At 39.2% G+C, this 17,579-nt stretch overlaps 1 protein-coding gene across 2 annotated transcripts in view; it reads left to right on the plus strand.

Moving 5' to 3' along the window:
- eefsec (eukaryotic elongation factor, selenocysteine-tRNA-specific) overlaps nucleotides 1-17,579 on the plus strand; it is a 53,828-nt gene that overhangs the window by 11,144 nt on the left and 25,105 nt on the right. The window lies entirely within an intron of this gene.

A 17,579-nucleotide genomic window follows, 5' to 3' on the forward strand; every position in this document is an offset into this window, starting at 1 on the left:
TGTGTCAACACTGAAGTAAATGTAATATTTTTGGCTTTTGGACTGTTGGTTGAACAAAACAAGACATTTGACATCAGTCCCAGCTCTAGAAAACTGTGATGGACATTTTACCCCTTTTCTGATGTTATATAGGCCAATTAATCTCTTAATTGAAAAAAAAAAAAATCTGCAAAATAATTGATTATGAAAATAATCATTATTTGTAGCCATAGCCCATTGCATCCCAAAACTAAATTCACTGGTAACTATGTACAAAAATGATTTTACAACATTTTTTACTAGAGCACAATATGAAGTATGTCCCATGCTCCATGTATGTGCGGTCTGAGCTGCTACAGTTCATAATCAAAAGAGATGCTATATCCATATGTCTTATTACAATTCCTGCACATTACACATACTGAACCCTAAGCATGTCTAATCTGCGGTTCTCTGTGGTTGGTTTGTTCTGCTGTCATCTGTGCTGTACAGCCTAATGGGCACATTTTACCTTATAATTTCCTAAATAAGTTTTCTTGATGTCACGCTCGGCTTCAAGCCTATTCGATACATGTACGATCCTAGCCGTAACTAATATCCATAAGAAGTGTACCCACTACTGTAGCACGGAGTTTGAAACTGCTCAGTGAAGCACTGTGTTACACTGCACTGCAAAAGAATGATCAATACAGGGTTTCAGTTACAGAAATTGAACCTTAAATACATTTTTAAAATTATTAAGTTAAAACTAATATATACTGATAACTGAGATCTGCAGATGGTGGAAATGGTCACGTCTTTGTGTGTCTGTGGGTGCCTGTGTGTATGTGTGTCCATCCTGTCACAGTGACAGTGAGACTGCAGGATACTCAGTATGTAGCAGATGATGTCAGCAAACTGTCCCCGTGAACAGCGACTCTATCTCAGCAGGAATCTGTGGAAATTGGAGAGAGAGAGAGAGAAGGAGAGGGAGGGAGGATGGAGGAGCAGCAGGAGCAAGAGGGGACACTGGAGGGATTGTTCCTCTGAGTGACAGTCCTTTTAGTCTTATCTCCTCTCGTTCCTCTTATAGAAAACCAGACAGGAAAAAAAAAAATCTGTCGCTTTTTACTCCTGTGTCTCTCCAATTTCTCTTTCTTGCTCCACCTCCTCTTTCATTCCTCATCCATTCTAGTTTTTATTGAAAATCTTTTTCTCTGTGCGTCTCTGTGCGTTACTGCTCTTGTGACCCATAATGAGACAGTCATGAAAATAATTTTTTAGACTGCTAAATATTTCCCATAATGTCATAATTACACAGGCAGGTCATGACGATGCTGATTTTTTTTTTTGTCATTGCTGCATGTTGTCAGTTAGACACATATGTGAAAGTATTTTTAAATATAGTTTTCATTTTGGTCGGATCTATCCTTCTATCATCTTTTTTCAAATCTTTTTTTTGTTTGTTTTTAAATATGCTATTTAAACTTTTTAAAACAATTTTAAAAAAGCATAGCCATTAACATATAACTTAGCTAAAAGCCATTGTTGCCCTCCTTGACAACATAATTGAAAAAATAAAATGCAATATGCCGCAATATAATTGTGAACACTAAATCACTTTTGGATCTTCTTAGAAGATGTTTTTTTTCACCCCTCCCTCGTCTTGTTAAAGATCCTCTCGCATTTCATTAATACAGACGCGGGAGTGTGGGTGCAGCGCGTTTCCCCCACTATGTTTTAACATGCATGCTAATCCCATTGTGTGTGTGAGAGAGAGACACTACAGTCCCGTCTGAGCTTAGGTGAGTAGGTTTGGGTGGACTGAATAATCCGCTTTTAGGGCTGTAGCTGATTGAGGCAGGAGGAGACAGACAGGGAGGCTATGGGACTGCAGCTGGGAGTGTGTTCTCGCCTCAGCTCATCACGCACAAACACACACACTCACACACCATCATCAAGCCATGACAAGGGATAGATACCTGACATGGGAAAGTAATCGCACAAATGCTTCTTCCTGAAACAATCTGATTACAACAAACAGAGCCTGGTGCACATATCCGTAACTACAGTTGCCCATATGACTCCCCGTATGCTTCTCCTTTCAAAAGACACAGTCACGATGATTTCCCTTCAATACCCCTGTCTTTTTTTGCTCATGACCTCCAGGTCAGCCGGGAGTCGAGGGTCAACGTCTGAGTTCCTGAATGTTTATAGATGGGAAACAGTCACTGATGAGCAGAGATAACAGGCAGCCCTGTGAGAGAAAGAAACTGAGGTGGCTGGATTATTGACAAGGCAAAATGTGGTTCAAGGCAGAAGAGATTGAAAAGAATAATTAGCAGCCATTTGACTGATAAATGGGCGCAACATTAATTAACAGTTTAACCAGTGGGGAGGTGGTTAGGCTGCAAACGTGCTCTCTTGTGCTCAGATATAGTCACAGCTTACTCCAGACTATTACATTTCTTCCTTATTGTCTGATGGCATATTTTCTTAGCTTCAAAGCAGCTCTAGAAGTTTGTTTTTTTTCCACATTTCTCTGTTGATACCCAAGCAGCTCTGTTTTTTACTGTACCAACCTGTCCTACAATCACAGTTTTAACATCATCTCTGACAGGGACAATGTTTATTGCTGATTATTTGAGGACAGAAGCCATATGTTGCCATCAGACAGTTCCACCGTACTAATGAGCACAGACACAGATACAATCAGCCTCAGCCCCCTCACTCCTCTCAACCTTTGCCTGCAAATATAATTAGCTATGATTAAAATGGGCATTGTTTAATTAATACCAAAGCAGCCTCTTTCAGGCGACATCTCCATTTCCGGCGCAGCTTATCTACCATCCCCCCCATCAGCTGTGGAAGTCTTTTTAGCTGGTTTGTTTTTGACTCACACCTTTGTAAATTGTGGACATAAATGTGGACCTGCCTATATAAAGGTATATGGTTAAAATTGTTGTCACTGCTCCGAGAATAGTTTGAACTCTGGTTTGTTGTCGTATTCAGATTATCACAGTGAAAACAAATTTTATGACAAGTAATTGAGACAACTAGTATTTTAATGAAAGTGGAATAAAATGCACAACATTTCCCTTTTACATATTTGTACCTCTTAACTGTTGGCATTACTCGTTTGTTTGTGTGAAAGCAGAAAAATAAAAGCTGTGTTTAGAATATATCCCGTGGATCAGTTTGAAGCATATGAGAAGAAGATTTCTCAGCTTTTTCTCAGCTTTTGTGTAGCATCATATATTCAGAGTAGGTCAAATGTCAGCACTAACTTAACTTAACTTAACTTAACTAATATCATGTGTAGGGTCATGTGAACTAATATCATGTGTTGTTGCTGTAAAATTCCATAAGTAAGACTGAAAATGAGGAAAATGAGATGAGTGTACGATGCTTCTTATCTTGTGTACGGACAACAATGGTCCCAGAGCAGCAGTGTGTCAGCCTTTTTTCTTTTGCATTGTACACTCATCTTTAATCTAATCTGTTGAAGTCTGTATTAAATTCCCGTAATGTTTATAAATATAATCATTTTTACTAATGTGCCGTGATGACTTGTTGCCAGAAAAAATTCGAATGTCTTTGTTTTCTTTCTGAGGTGAATAGTGATATTGAGTTGTTAGCTGTGCTTGTTTTCTTTTGAAAGATCAAAAATATCAGCCACTAAAGCCAAATTCTTTATTTCCTTTGCAAATTAAAGAGGCTCATTAGCTGATCTGTCCAAAAATTTTGCAAGGGATAAGCAGTACACCCTAATGAAAGAAAGGCTTTTAAGACCACCATTGTTCTCTCATCACCACTGAGTTGTTTGCATATCTATTCCTGTCTCATTTACACAGTCAGAAAAAAAACATGCAAATTAGTGCTGGCACCTTAATAAAGTATTGATATACTGTTTCCATACCCTGACACAAACAACTGTCTGTTTTTACTGCCGCTTTCATCCTCTCCTCTCCCGCCTCATCACCTCAGGGCGAGGGGACAGTGATTGAAAGGCAGAGGCTGATGGCCAAAGAATAACAGTCGATCATTACAGCTGAGCTCAGCAGAGTCCCGTCGTCCAGGTCAGAGGTCACCTGCAGCATCACCTTGAAAAATGCCAGGCAGTCGTCTGTGCACCAGCCGATGGCATGTATGTGGACTTATCAGACGATGGTGTAACTCCATATCAGAAATAATCTGAAATAATGCACCTGAAAATGCATATCACATGACCATTCACATATACTGCAGCCTGCAGTTGGTTAGTTGCAGAAAATAATATGAACAAACAACAGGTGACAAGCAGAGGACATGATTTAATTATCACAAAAAAAGATCAATGCGATGGAGAAGTACTTCTCTCTAGTCATCCCTCATTATTCAAATTTCTAACATATTTTCTTAAATCATATTGCTGTCCTCTGTAGTTCATCTACTTTTAATCTCAAACAAATAACTACAAACCGCTTCACTTCAGCAAAGAAAGCCATATGTGTAAATTATCCTGTAACATTTATTGTCTTTGCTAATATTAATTGAAAAAAGCTATTATATGGGTGTATTTAGTTTGTGATGTGAGCTGATATTAGCTTATTACAGATATATTAGTATCACTGCGGTACAGAGATGCCAAAGATAGCTTTGCGGGATCTTAGAAACTGTCACAGAGTTTGTACACCAAAGGGCAGTTATAAGTTTATTTTTCAACTTCTCGGTACATTTGTTTTCAGAAAACAAATTTAAGGGTTTGTTTTTGTATATAAAAAAATCTATCTGTCAGTATATTAATATCAGCTTTTTTTAATTCTCAAGTATCAGTAATTTTGGTATTGGTATATTTTATATAAAAATCTGTATTAGTCAGATTGTATTTAGTATGTTGACTTGGCAAAGTTGACAGTTGACACACATTTTTTAAATGGCCACAAAGGCTAAAACAAATTGAAGACGAAGGCTCAACCTGAGGAGGACAGGAAAATAAGCAAAAAACTTCACTGAAATGAATAAGTTTTTTTGTTTTTTTCAAAAACAATTTTGCTATTATTGAAGTACAGGATTTTGGTTTGAGGTCCTGTGGAGGCACAGCAATATTCCCAATAATTTTATTAAAACAACACAGTAATAAATTTGAAGGAAAGGCCTGAAGCTGTTCCCTTTCGAGCATTGTATTACTGCTGTGGAGACTTAAGGCTGCAGGGAGGAGGGGTTAAAACTGGGGGTTCAGTTCACCAACTAGAATTGCTGCTGGTGGGGTCATGTGATGTGTGGGGTCATGTGAAAAGTCATTTCCACTCTGGATAACCTTGTAAAATATGTCAAAGAGATGTCAACTATTCTTGGATTTTCATGCTTGTTTTAAAGTCTGCTGAAATGTCGTCAGGGAGCCTTGGGGAGTCCTTTTGCCCTGCTGCAACCCAGAGGTAGATGTTATGTTTATTATATTAGTCGCCAAAGATGATGGTCCTAAACAAAAGGACCAGGCCTAACTCACTCCTTATGTCTCACGCAATCTGTGTTGTTAGATTTCTGAATCCACTGAGCCTAAAATGTGTTTAGCAAATTATTTAATAAATTAGAGCTGTGCAAACAGTATCACATTCATGTGAGCATGATATTATTGAAGCCGGTGGAGGTGTGGCTAACTTCCTCTGCTTTACATATTGTTGGCTTTAAACTATAACAGTGCATTATATTTTGTAAAGATTATTTTTCAATACACAATTAAAGTAATGGCCATAGCTGTCAAGCAGCTGTTGTGGAGTAAAAGTGCAGTATGTCATACTGAAATGTAATGGAGTAGAATTATAAAGCAGCATAACATGGAAATAATTAAGTTAAGGAAAAATAAAAAATCAAAGTTGCACCTAAGCAGAGTATTTGAGTAAATGTACTTGTTACTTTCTACCACAGTTCTTGTAATGGCAAGTTAATCTTAATAGATAGAAATGTTGAAAACCAATAATAAGCACCATGTGTCGTGCTGCCAAACTTTCAGAAAATTCTTTGTTCAACATCATGAGAAGTGAATGAAAGTGAAAATACATGAAAATACATTTTTAAAACAATTTAAATCTGATTTAAGAGATTTTTTGCCACTTGGAGTTGTGTTTGTATTCACGCTCTTTTAACTCGGTCTTTGGTCTCTTCCAACTCCTGAGAAAAATAAATGGCTCCTTAGCTGAACGCTCCACCATGTTCATCAGCTAGTATTTAACTGTGTCTGTCTGCTGAACAGGTAGCATATAATGGGTTTCAATGGGTTGGGGCTGTAAACAATGAGCTGAAAGACACTAAAATGCTCAATAAAAGCTTTGGGGAGCTGCAGAGTCGCATGACATTGACCCCTTCACAGCAATTTCATCCATCGTTAATAAGGAAATATTGATTATAACAGCTTTAAATGTTTTTAAAAATAATGACTATTAGGTGAAACAGGCCTCACTGATGAACGTGCTCTGACAACAGCTACTGTATGTCCTTAGGGACGGAGCTGCTGGGCTACTATTGTTATGACTGTGGATCGAGTTCTTTAAATGTGTTTGAATGGGATGGCCACTGCACTGCATGCAGAGGGTTTTGGTGCAACGAAAACCAAAAGCACACTTAAGAACCTCAGTATCTTAGATTTAGGAAACCACAAATGGTCCTTGAACTTTCAGTGAAAAGCTGTTTACAGATTTAGAGGTTCCTCACAGAGTAATATGCTGACATAACATTTTAAACCCACAAAAACCTCTAAATAACTTTCTTTTTTTTAAAGTAAGCACGAGGTTATCAGATTTGAGGATATTTATTGCGCCCTGAGGTCTATGCTGTGTGTTCTGTAATGGGCCAGTGTGTATACAGAGTTAATCCTGGACTGACAGGCAGGGACAGTGGGGTCCTGACGGGCCGGGGGGCTCTGTGTCTGCAGGGGACCCAACATGGCTCTGGTTCTGTCTGGGACCCGTCTGAAAGCCCAGCACTGTCAGGCTGGCCCAAACACTGCCTGATGGGGCTTTTAGAAGAGCAGAGTGAGTGACGGAGGTTTAGAGGAGATCTGACACTGCAGCCTGTGGTGCTGCTGTTTATGTATGTATGCTAGCCCTCCAAAACCTGTGTTTATGAAAACAGTGGCCCACTGCCCATCAGATAGGAGCTGCGGGGCTGGGACAGGGACAAATCCTCTGAGAGAACTAAAAGGAGAAGGAAAGACACAGAGAAAACGACAAGAAAAACCGAACACGTGCAAATAGGGTATTGGGTGGTTCATTTGATGTGAATGTGGTCTGAAATCAGTTTTAGCAAATGTCTTTGTAACTCTTTATTCTCTGAATATCACTTTGTCTTGTCCTCTCTTCCCAAATGTTTGAGCTAAACTCTAGCAAAAGTAGAAAGTACTTTGCCTCTGCCACTAATCCCCTCCTGCCTTTAATTTGATTTCTTCCCTCTGTTTTGCCCCTTCGGTTGTCTTCCTCCTTAATTAGCTCATATCCCTCTGGTTTGCCAGATTGAGGGTGTTGACATGCACACGGCACAGCCCCAAATCAAATATATATAGAGCCCTGCCAATCCCTACCATCACGCTCACACGCAAACACACACTTTCTTACTTCTGCGACTTCTTAAAGGGGCTTAAATTGCATTTTTGTGCCCCTTGTTTTTGGTGCTTGCCTACTGGCTGCTGCAGTTATCTGTGTTTTCAGTTTGAAGTGGCATATGCAGAGTGGAGAACCTGGCAGTTTATGTTTATTATATTTTCATTCATAATTATTGATATTAGCTATGCTTGAAATGACATTTATTTCATTTTGCACTGTATAGATTAATCAAATAAATGTACTCCAAACACTTTGTCCTAATAATTTATACTTTGTTTTAATGCTCTCGATGCATTGCAGCGACAGCATCCACGTTGTGTACTGTGGTTTTTAGCAGTGGTACACTCACAATCCTTTGTTCTAAGTTTATTTCACTTGTCCTTGATCATTTTAGTGTTATCAAAGGAAAGCTGACGGAAAACTGCTTCTCAAAGTTCACATTTCAAATATTTTTAATTGTTTTATGCAGCTTTCATTTATTTTTCTAATAATCCCCTGAGGCGGCTGGAAGACTGTTTACTGTCTTTGATTTGCAGTCCTGTAGCTTTAACTCCAAGCGTTAATTAACCTTCAAATGGAGAAATTATAGCTAGCGCACAAGTATGTGTGCACGCTTGACACCCACACACACTCACAAACACACGACTCCCAACAATAGAAGAGAGTTTTTTTCTGCTTTTCATCTGAGATCTACCTTCCTGCGTCTCTCTCTCTCTCTCTCTCTCACACACACACACACACACACACACATACACACATGTACCAGACTTAAAACATGCAAGTCGACATTTATTCTCTCTTTCTCCTCCTCATTTCTTTTGTGCACCAAAGTCTAACTCAATCTCGGCCTCCGGATTCTTTGAACTTCTGTCAGCGCAGAATTAACATTACAGGTTCAAAGACAACAGCTATCTGTTTTCTGCTCAGAACCAGTTAATCTCCCTGCCTTTCACTCCATTTGTCTCTCTCTTCAGCTCTTTTTCGTCCTATATGTCATCTTTGTATTTTTTTTGTTCACTTCTCCCATAGCTGGTAAAACATTCTATTATTTTGATATAGGCTCTCATTAACTGTTCAGTTTAATTAAAAGAGCTCATTCATATGAAAATGGGTGGCTGATAGTGATTTCCTTCCCTAGCAACAATCGCTAACCTTGCACAGCAACTCTTAATTAGAAACCAGCTTGACTGACGTTGTACTATACACACTTGTACACGCATGCATAAGCATTCTGTAAAACAATATAATACACCTTTTACTTGTGTAAAATCCGCAATAGTAAAGAATCACCTGCAGTCAAAGGATATTTTTTGAGCAGTAATCCTGAAAATATACAAATTGTGAAAAGCTTTATTGCTCTTACTCCTTTTTTATGGCCGGTGTATTGTCTGTATATATCCCATAGTATACACCGCTCACCCTCCCTTCATTTGTTTTCTGCTCTCGCTTCATGTTGTCAGAGCTCTGATAGGTTAATTCATGCAGTGTTTACTGTCCCGAAAAGATTTCCATCAGGCCTTCCCCCCCCTCTGTTTTTCTTCTATCGCTCGCTTCTCTTTTCACGGCTTCATCGCTGCATATTAATCATCAGGTGTGTGTACATAACATCATTGCGAGAAGGCACAGAGCAGTGGGGAAACAACAGAAGGAGCAGAGACCATTTGAGGGTGACACACTGAATGGCAGATGCAGTGACTGATGAAGCAGAACAAAATATCCCCCTCTCTTCTTTCTTCATCTGATTCCCCTTCTGCATTTTGAGGCATCAAATGGTCTGTTTATTATGTTACAACTCTCTAAAGGATGTGTCCGTGCTCTTCGATCTTGATACAACAGTATACAAAACGTACACACTGGGCAAAATGAGCTTGCATTTTAAGATACGTACTGTACATGCCCACTTTTCTGTTGATTGATTGTTGACTTGCAGTATATAAACACTTAATAAATGGTTTATAACACACTATAATGTTATAAGCAGAAGAACATTTTTAGTGTTTATTGGTGTATTTTTCAACAACTACAATGAATGAAGGCGTCAGACAATACAACATGGCTGATATATGATTACACACAAAGAGATCCTTACATATTGATTGTTTCTATACATATACATAATATTGTTCATATTTTGGTTTTGGAAATAGTAGTTTGACAAAAGACTGAAGGTCTACTTACAAGATTCAGATCCTTAAGAGGTTTCAGCCATACCTTGTGGCCTTCATTAGTGGACGGAATTAGTTCACATGTCACAGAGAGCGATGAAGAAGTACTTTGGAATAAATAATTAATAAACATTGCAAATACAGCTAAACTGCAGATGGCAGATTTATTGTTTCTGTTGTATATCTCAGTCTATAAGTAACAAAATATTGCAGTACAGAAAACTAGGTTTGAGGTCATTTGAAACAGTGTTGTTATGTAGTGTGTCCACCAGAGAACAATTTATTTTTGGCTTGACCGCAACAGTGAGGCCAGCTCTATAAACATGAATACCACTGACTGATTGAGTGACTGATGAAGTTACACAGTTGGTCAGCTGGCCAAATCTTGGAGTTTTCCCATTTGTTGTTTCTCTTTCAAAATGATTTGGCCCAAACAAGCAGTGTTGCCAACTGTGAATGAGCTTTAATTGGTAGATTTTCAGACCCCTTCAAAAAAGCACCTAGTGACAAATCTAGTGACTTTTTGGGCAACACCTTAGCTAAGATGATCCCCAGTATTGCACCGCTGGCACGAGGTTGGGCTTTCCCTCCGTAGCACACCTCTCTATACTGACCGCAAGGCAGCTGACGAGAATGAGCTTCCAACTTTCTCGCTGAGTGATCATTTTATCAGTAAATATAGCTGAAATCACGGCATAGTCTTTGTCTTTAGCTTATCTGTATGGTGATTTTGTCAGACAGCGTTGTGGATTTTAGCAGAGCAGCAGCTTAGAGGTGGCTTGGAAGTGACTAGAAATGATGGTTAACATATAGTGGTCTGCTTTCAGTCACTATTTCCTACTTGTTCTGTTACTTGTCTGACAACAGAAACAGAAAAACATGTAAATGAGAACAACTTTATTGGAAATTCAGCTCTATTAAAATACTGTATATGTGAGCACAGAGAGTAGGAGGCAAGCAAACAGGTCACAATGCTAAAAGAAACAAAAATGAATTTTTAAGTGATTCCTTGCAACATTTTTTATGTTATGGGTTTGTGTTAAAATATTTACTTTTGGCTGATATATTGTTATGGTATTTTTCATCATTATCGGTATCAGCTTCCACTATTTGGTTGGGCTATAATAAGTATAATAAGAAGTATTTCATTACTAAATTAAACACATACATATCATATTCATCTGAATACAAGTTTCATATATTGTGTTATATTATGTTGTCAGTCATTCATCAACTTTTGTTACAGATGCTTCACGGGTTGTTATTCACAAATACACTGATGAACTAATGAAGATAAGAGATAAAATAGTCCTTTATTAGTCTCACAGTACGGAAATATGCAGTGTTACAGCAGCAAAGTGAACAGTACAAAAGAAATGCAAAATAACTATCAAATACTAAAGTTAGTTTATAGTTAGTTAGTTTTAATACTAAGTTAAAAAAAAAAGATAAAAAATGCCCTTATCACTGCTTACAAATACATCATAGTGTGTCATAAACCATTTATTATTTGTTTATTTAGTGCTTATAATGCAAAGTATTGAAGTAAAGTGTTACAGATGTGGATTATTTTTTAAACAGTAGGTTTGTTTGTGAATCCAGTATCACATGTTACAGTGTCTCACTGGGTTTTACAAACTCACAACAGCAAAGGTTCCTAAAGAAAGTCAGGCTCTGCAGATGTAGATTTTTTGTGTGATAAACTAGTCTAAAATTAATTACAGAACTTGTAAAATCATCATCCGATTATCAAGGGTGTTTATTTAAATTACAGTCATAGTTTCCTCAGTTATCACTAGGTTTGGGAGAAAACTGTATTCTGCATTTTTTCTGCATTTATTATCTTTTCGAAAATATTAGATGACACAGATATGCAGTATCTGTTCCATGGAGTGTAATCAGTGCACATCTTCTCCTAAACATGTAAATAGGGAAAGGAGTCATTTATTCATTTTTCAAAAGTCTCTGCTGTTATTTTTCCTCCTTTCTTCCTTTAATGATCTATCATCTTTTCTTTTCAATTTCCATTATACTCAGTTAACAAACCTGCAAAATGTTTTCCAAACTTTCTAATAATACATCCAAATATGCATTACAGGTTGCATTTTGAGTCAGAAGCTGCAACTTTTACTAATGTGCCATCTGTTATTTCCTGTCTAGAAGTTTTGTATGTTTCAACATTCACTGTGTTTACTCTCATAGTTAATTTTCCGCTGACATACAAACAAACATGAGCAAGCATACAATTAACTAATCATGAATTCAGCCTGTTTGGGGTGGTAGTTCACCTGCCCTGCCACCGCAGGTCCGACTGCCTGTCTGCTCTCTGCAGTGGAGGACCAAACTGAAAAATCAGATTAGACATACTCCTGACTCTTATTCCTGCACAGTCTGCATGGATGGGAAGATTTAATGGAGGGATGGGGGTTGTCTCTTTACTGATGTCAGGCCCAAGGCTTAAGGGTAGTGTCCCACGGAAATGAGCCATTAAAATTGAGGATTTATTTATTTTTCTCCTTCTCCTTTTCCTTCTCTGCATTTGGCATGGGGGTGCAGAAGTCAGGCTGACTGTTTGGGAATGATTTGGGGAGACACGACAGACGGCCCCAACCCTAGCCCCTCTGTGAGCTGGATTTCATAAATGGAAATGCTGCTTCGATTATTATGACTATATTATTTAATCAGCAATATCTGGGAGGGGGTTGGGTGTCTTGAATGCTTCCGATTTACCCAGACAGTAGTTCAAGCGTGAAACTGGATCTCTTCTCGTCACACACAGACATTGCAGTAAAGTTAAATGTACACACCAGTGACCGTCTTACTGGCCCTCTCTTCTCTGCTGTAGTTTTCCACGAGCTTTGTCTTATTTGTCTTGAGAATAGGTCCCAGCCGTACAAGTACAGGCTGGTGTCAAACAGATTCGGGGCGATAGTACAGAAGTGAGGGATGTGGTGGAAGTTACGCATGAGGTGTTGCTTTATCAGCCAGCACGAGGCCAGGATTGGTGCGCTGAGCAGACCTTTGATGTGAACTGCGATGCAGACAGCGTGGAGGTGAGCTATCGCACAGCAACAATGAGGGGTGATGAAGAGAGGAGGTCTTGTTTAGACGCAGATGAGCAACACAGGAACTCCAAAACAAACTCAGAACACAACAAGCAAATTTAAACCGTGAGCTTAGCAGTCAAACATGGTGTACATACCAAGTCACATAATTCATTAATATAATCCCCCACAATTTTTGAAAATCAATTCAACATCAGAAGTGATTTATCAAGAATAAAAAGCAAGACTTTGTCCGGTTCCAGGTTTAAATTAAGTACTGTGAATTGTATATGATTTTATTAATGATCTCAGACAACATACAGTAGAAAGAGAGAAAAGTAAGTGTTACCTGAAGCAGAGGAGCCTCTGACAAACCTCCGTATCAGGATCTGACATGATGAATACAAACCTCCATGATGAGTGACTCCATGCAGCATTTATTTATGTCTAAACACTGCAGACAGGTTTTGTTACTGACTGTGTTTCCCATAAACACCTGCAGTGACACTGAAGTCTGTCCCTCATCCACAGATCAGAAGTTGACACATTCATATTTAGCCCTGCCGTGCTGTATTTTTATGTTGCAGCTTATGTTTTTGGATGTCATTTGGATTCCCTGTAGTTCATGTACATACCTGCCTCACCATAACCGCGATGGCCATTGTCTGATCTGATCCATCTACTGGTCTCTCTGTGTGTGAATCTCCATAATCCCAGTGTTTGTTTGATAAAATGTGCGGTTAATTTGAAGCCTCAGTGAACTCAGAAGGCAGAATGGACTTCGTCTATTCATATGGAGAGGGTTAGCCAATGGAAGACACATCTTGGTTCACTTATTCTTTTTCTTTCCTCTTAACTGTTTTCAAACAGGAATGTGGTTACTCTGTTCTTCTCATCTTCTTCCTTCTTTAAGTGGAGGCATTCCTCAACTCTCCCTCCTCCTCCTCCTCCTCCTCATTTGTTTTTCCTCTCATATTTGGTGACAAAACATAGATGTTCAACAACATAGCCCTTGACTGTTGGCTGGATTTATTTTGACTCTGGCAAACTTATTAACACACTTATCCATGCTAATCATCATGCACACTTGCAGTTTCATTTATATAAAAATCTGTCTGTCCACACTTACATAACTAAACAATGGGAAAATAGCTACATCTCTTATTTGTCCTAAAAAGAAAAGGAATTGTCCCCTCTCCTGGAAACAACCTTTGTGTATGATTTCTCCAGTCTTTATAGGTTTCAGGTAGTCTACAGGTTTGTCTCAGACTTCGCAGACAACACAACTCTAAAGAAACAGAACTATCTTTTTACAATCTCAGCCCACTCCCTCTATCTCTCCATCCCATTCTTCTGCTCTAACATTTATTCTTATCCTTTTATCTGAGTCTAACCCCTTGCACCCCTTGCTCTGTTGCTTAGTCTTGGATTGTGTTAGTGATGCTGTGACCTGAGTCTCAGTTCACTGTCCTGCTCTGTTCAGTTACTGTGTATCATGGATGGTTTTCCCCCCCAAGGGTTTTTACATTTCCTTTTTTTTGTATAAATATAAATGAAGCACAGCAGTTTGGTCGTGTGCAATTTCATTAATTAGAACATGGTGAAAAAAGAAAAGTAATTTCACTTAGTTCTGCTGCTTGTGAAAACACTGCAGGCAAGGTATGAAGCGACGTGAGCATAAGTGACTGTACGCACATAAATAGGCATGGTCATAATTGCTAACACAGGAGGAACGGACACATGTAGACATTTACAATCAGGTTTTCCTACTTTGATCCATTGGTCCAGGCCCCCAGGCTTTGAAAACCTTTCAGTATCTCGCTCTTAGCTCAGACCATATGGTTATTGTGGTTAGTTTAAGTGTAATATTGAGGCTTAATGACATAACTCCCACCTGGAGAAGCAGGCTTTGAACCGCCATTATTAAGCCTGCTGCAGAGATAAGGCAGCCATTAGCCAGGCTTGATCATTTCATGGCTACTGCAACAATAAGAGTGACAGCCCTTTAACGTTAACTGCGCCCAGTGAGACGCACTGCTTTCTCTTTTTTAGGCATGTCTGGAGGGATGTCAGTGAGGGTATTGTGTGTGGGTCAGAGGCTGTTTTAAATAAGCAATAAATGTTAAATCTGCCTGACATCTTCAGTATCCATTACTGCAAAGAGCATGTTGGGGAGGAGACAGAGACGAAAAAGCGGGAGTGAAACTGGTAGACGGAGGAGATGAGATCAATAGCAGCAGAATGGAGGATTGATTCAGGCTCTTAGATCTTTCAGATTAGTGGCTCGATTGGAGACAAATATGGAGGCTTATTCATGTGACCTTAGCAGTGACAGCCTGAACTAAGTGGTCATAGAGTAATTACATTCAAACCCCAATATCCCACTGATGCTGAAGATTTGGAGACGACTGTGGAGCTGGATTTTCTAGAATCTTACAGGACAAAAAAATGTTTGAATGGCCCAGTTTTTGACAAGGCACTGCAGATTTAAGACTCTGTGGCCAAGTTTGTCCTGTCATTGGTCAGTGAGACTAGATGATCTCTGAGTTTACTTTTTCACTGATCTCTTAAATTGTACTGTGATGTTATCCTGTGGAAAACGCCCGAGGGGAATTTCTGTTTTGCAACAGAATGTGTTTTCAGCAGACCTGAGGTGTTTAATGCAGCAGTTATGAACAATGGAGGATTCATGTGTTCTGGATGTCCCAGTATAAAAATAGGGCCCATGCAAATTTAAGCAAATGCACTATGTGTGCAGCTCAGTGTGTTGTCTGCTGCCGTTTGTCTTTAATCAGAACTGGTCTGACTGGTGGACTCACATCATAAATTACTTGACGGACAATGAAACTCCGTATTTCACAAGCAATATTTTAGGTGACAGTTGTATTGGATGTTTCTTCTAAGCTATTTTAAAATTGAACTGAAATTTGAATAATCCTCACTCCTTGTTTAAGAAAGTCTAACTTATATTGTGCATATTTTCCGAAAAAGGATAAACACTGGACATAAGCATCTAAGCTTGACTGACACCTGTGGGCGACCGTTGCTAGGAGACATGCTGTCATCTTCCGCAGTGCTAGTCACTGGAGCATGTCATAGCTGTGTAAGGCCTACAATTGATCCGTTTGTCAGCAAGCCCACATAATGTTGATCCATCGTGCTGTTATGTTTTTGTTTACCAGTCCAATAGTGGAAACCAGTTAGACAAGCTTGCTAATGTTAGCACTAATTCATACTCCATTTAACTTTCATTAATATTATTTCACCCCATACTGAGCGCAACTGTCAAGCTCCTGCTCACACAGTTGTTTATGTCCTGACTACAAACAAGAGTAACTAATGTTACGTCTCCGTCATGAGCTCTTTATGTTCACCTGTGATGTGAATCATGATGCAGAGGAACATGCGAAGTGCTGAAATCACAGGTGCCTTACAAACTATTTTTAGTGCCTGCCCACACAGATATTGCAATATTTATAATGTCAACAACCAAAAAAAATCATGCTGCCTGGAAAAATGATGTAAGGAGCGCTGTCATTGCAGAAAAATATTTTTGGTTAGTCTAATTTTGACAAAATATATACATAAGACAAAACAGACACCAAGGATATAGATTTTTTTAGATTAAATTAGATTTTTAGGCGTCATAAATTTTAATTTTTGGTTAAAATTTTTGAAATTAGGTGCAGTGTTTGTGTGTGTTGGCATGGATGCTGTTTTTTTTCCACTGTTGTAGCGTGTGTCCTATGTAATTATTGTAGCTGACGGGTTGTTTATGATTGGCGGGTGTTGCCCACATTGATACGACTGCGAGGGATATGACAATAAACAACACTTACAGCAAAAATTAGCTCAGGGAAACCCCTTTCTACCATACACAATACCGGATGGCTATTTTAAATTGGATGAATAAATTTGGAAGCTTAATTATTTTGGGTGCTTTGAGCTATTAGTCTCCTCTATGGAAAAGTGAGGGATGAGATGAGAGAGAGGGAATGGATATATGATCCCCAGAAGACAAATGCAGACGTTGTTGCTCAAAATCTCTCTTTTCTTTCTCTATACTTCTGTCTCTCTCCTTCTGTCCCTGATAGGCATAACTTTATTTCTCTCACCCATCATTAGATTGACTCCAAACAAAACAAACTCAATTAACCTTATGTCTCCCCCTTAATTCTCTATTTTTAGAAGACTCCATCCAGCAAACACAGATATGTGTAACTGGCGCTGACACTGGTTCCATAATGGTAATAGTGTAACACAAATCTTAACTAAGCAGCCGTAACAGTCTTGATCACTATATGGAGTCATTATTAACCGCAGCCTGTCGGTTTCTCCACTTTCAGCCCCACACATGGTGTTTTTGGCCAAGTGTAATTCAATCAATTCACACTAACTCTCTCCTCCTCCCCTCTTTTCCTGCTGAACTTGCCAGGTCATGTTCTGTGGCTCATGTGTTTGATTGAGGCCTCCCTCTCGTGTCTGGGAGAGAGGGGAGGTGGGCTCCGCAGGGAGAAACGGCCCGTTCGCATCGGGACTGAACTTCCCTGAGCTGGGAAACAATTACAACTCCCCCACTCCTCACCCTCCTCTTCCTCCTCCTCATTTCTCCTCCATCTAACCACCACTATTCTTTTCTTTCTGTCTCTCTCTTTAACACTCTGTCTCTTCCATCCCAGTCCTGGGGCACTATATACCCCTTTATTTATTTATGTATCAGGAGACGGAAATGGACTCCCACCCAGGGAAGAGGGGTGAGAGGGAGGTGAATTGTGAGTGCGTGCACATGGATGTGTGTGTTTGTGTGCGTGCACATGCAGGCATACTGTATATAC

The sequence above is a fragment of the Trachinotus anak genome, unplaced genomic scaffold (assembly GCF_046630095.1).
Source record: "Trachinotus anak isolate AG129_WGS33_773 ecotype Australia unplaced genomic scaffold, CSIRO_AGI_Tana_v1 ptg000013l, whole genome shotgun sequence".
Lineage (NCBI taxonomy): Eukaryota > Metazoa > Chordata > Actinopteri > Carangiformes > Carangidae > Trachinotus > Trachinotus anak.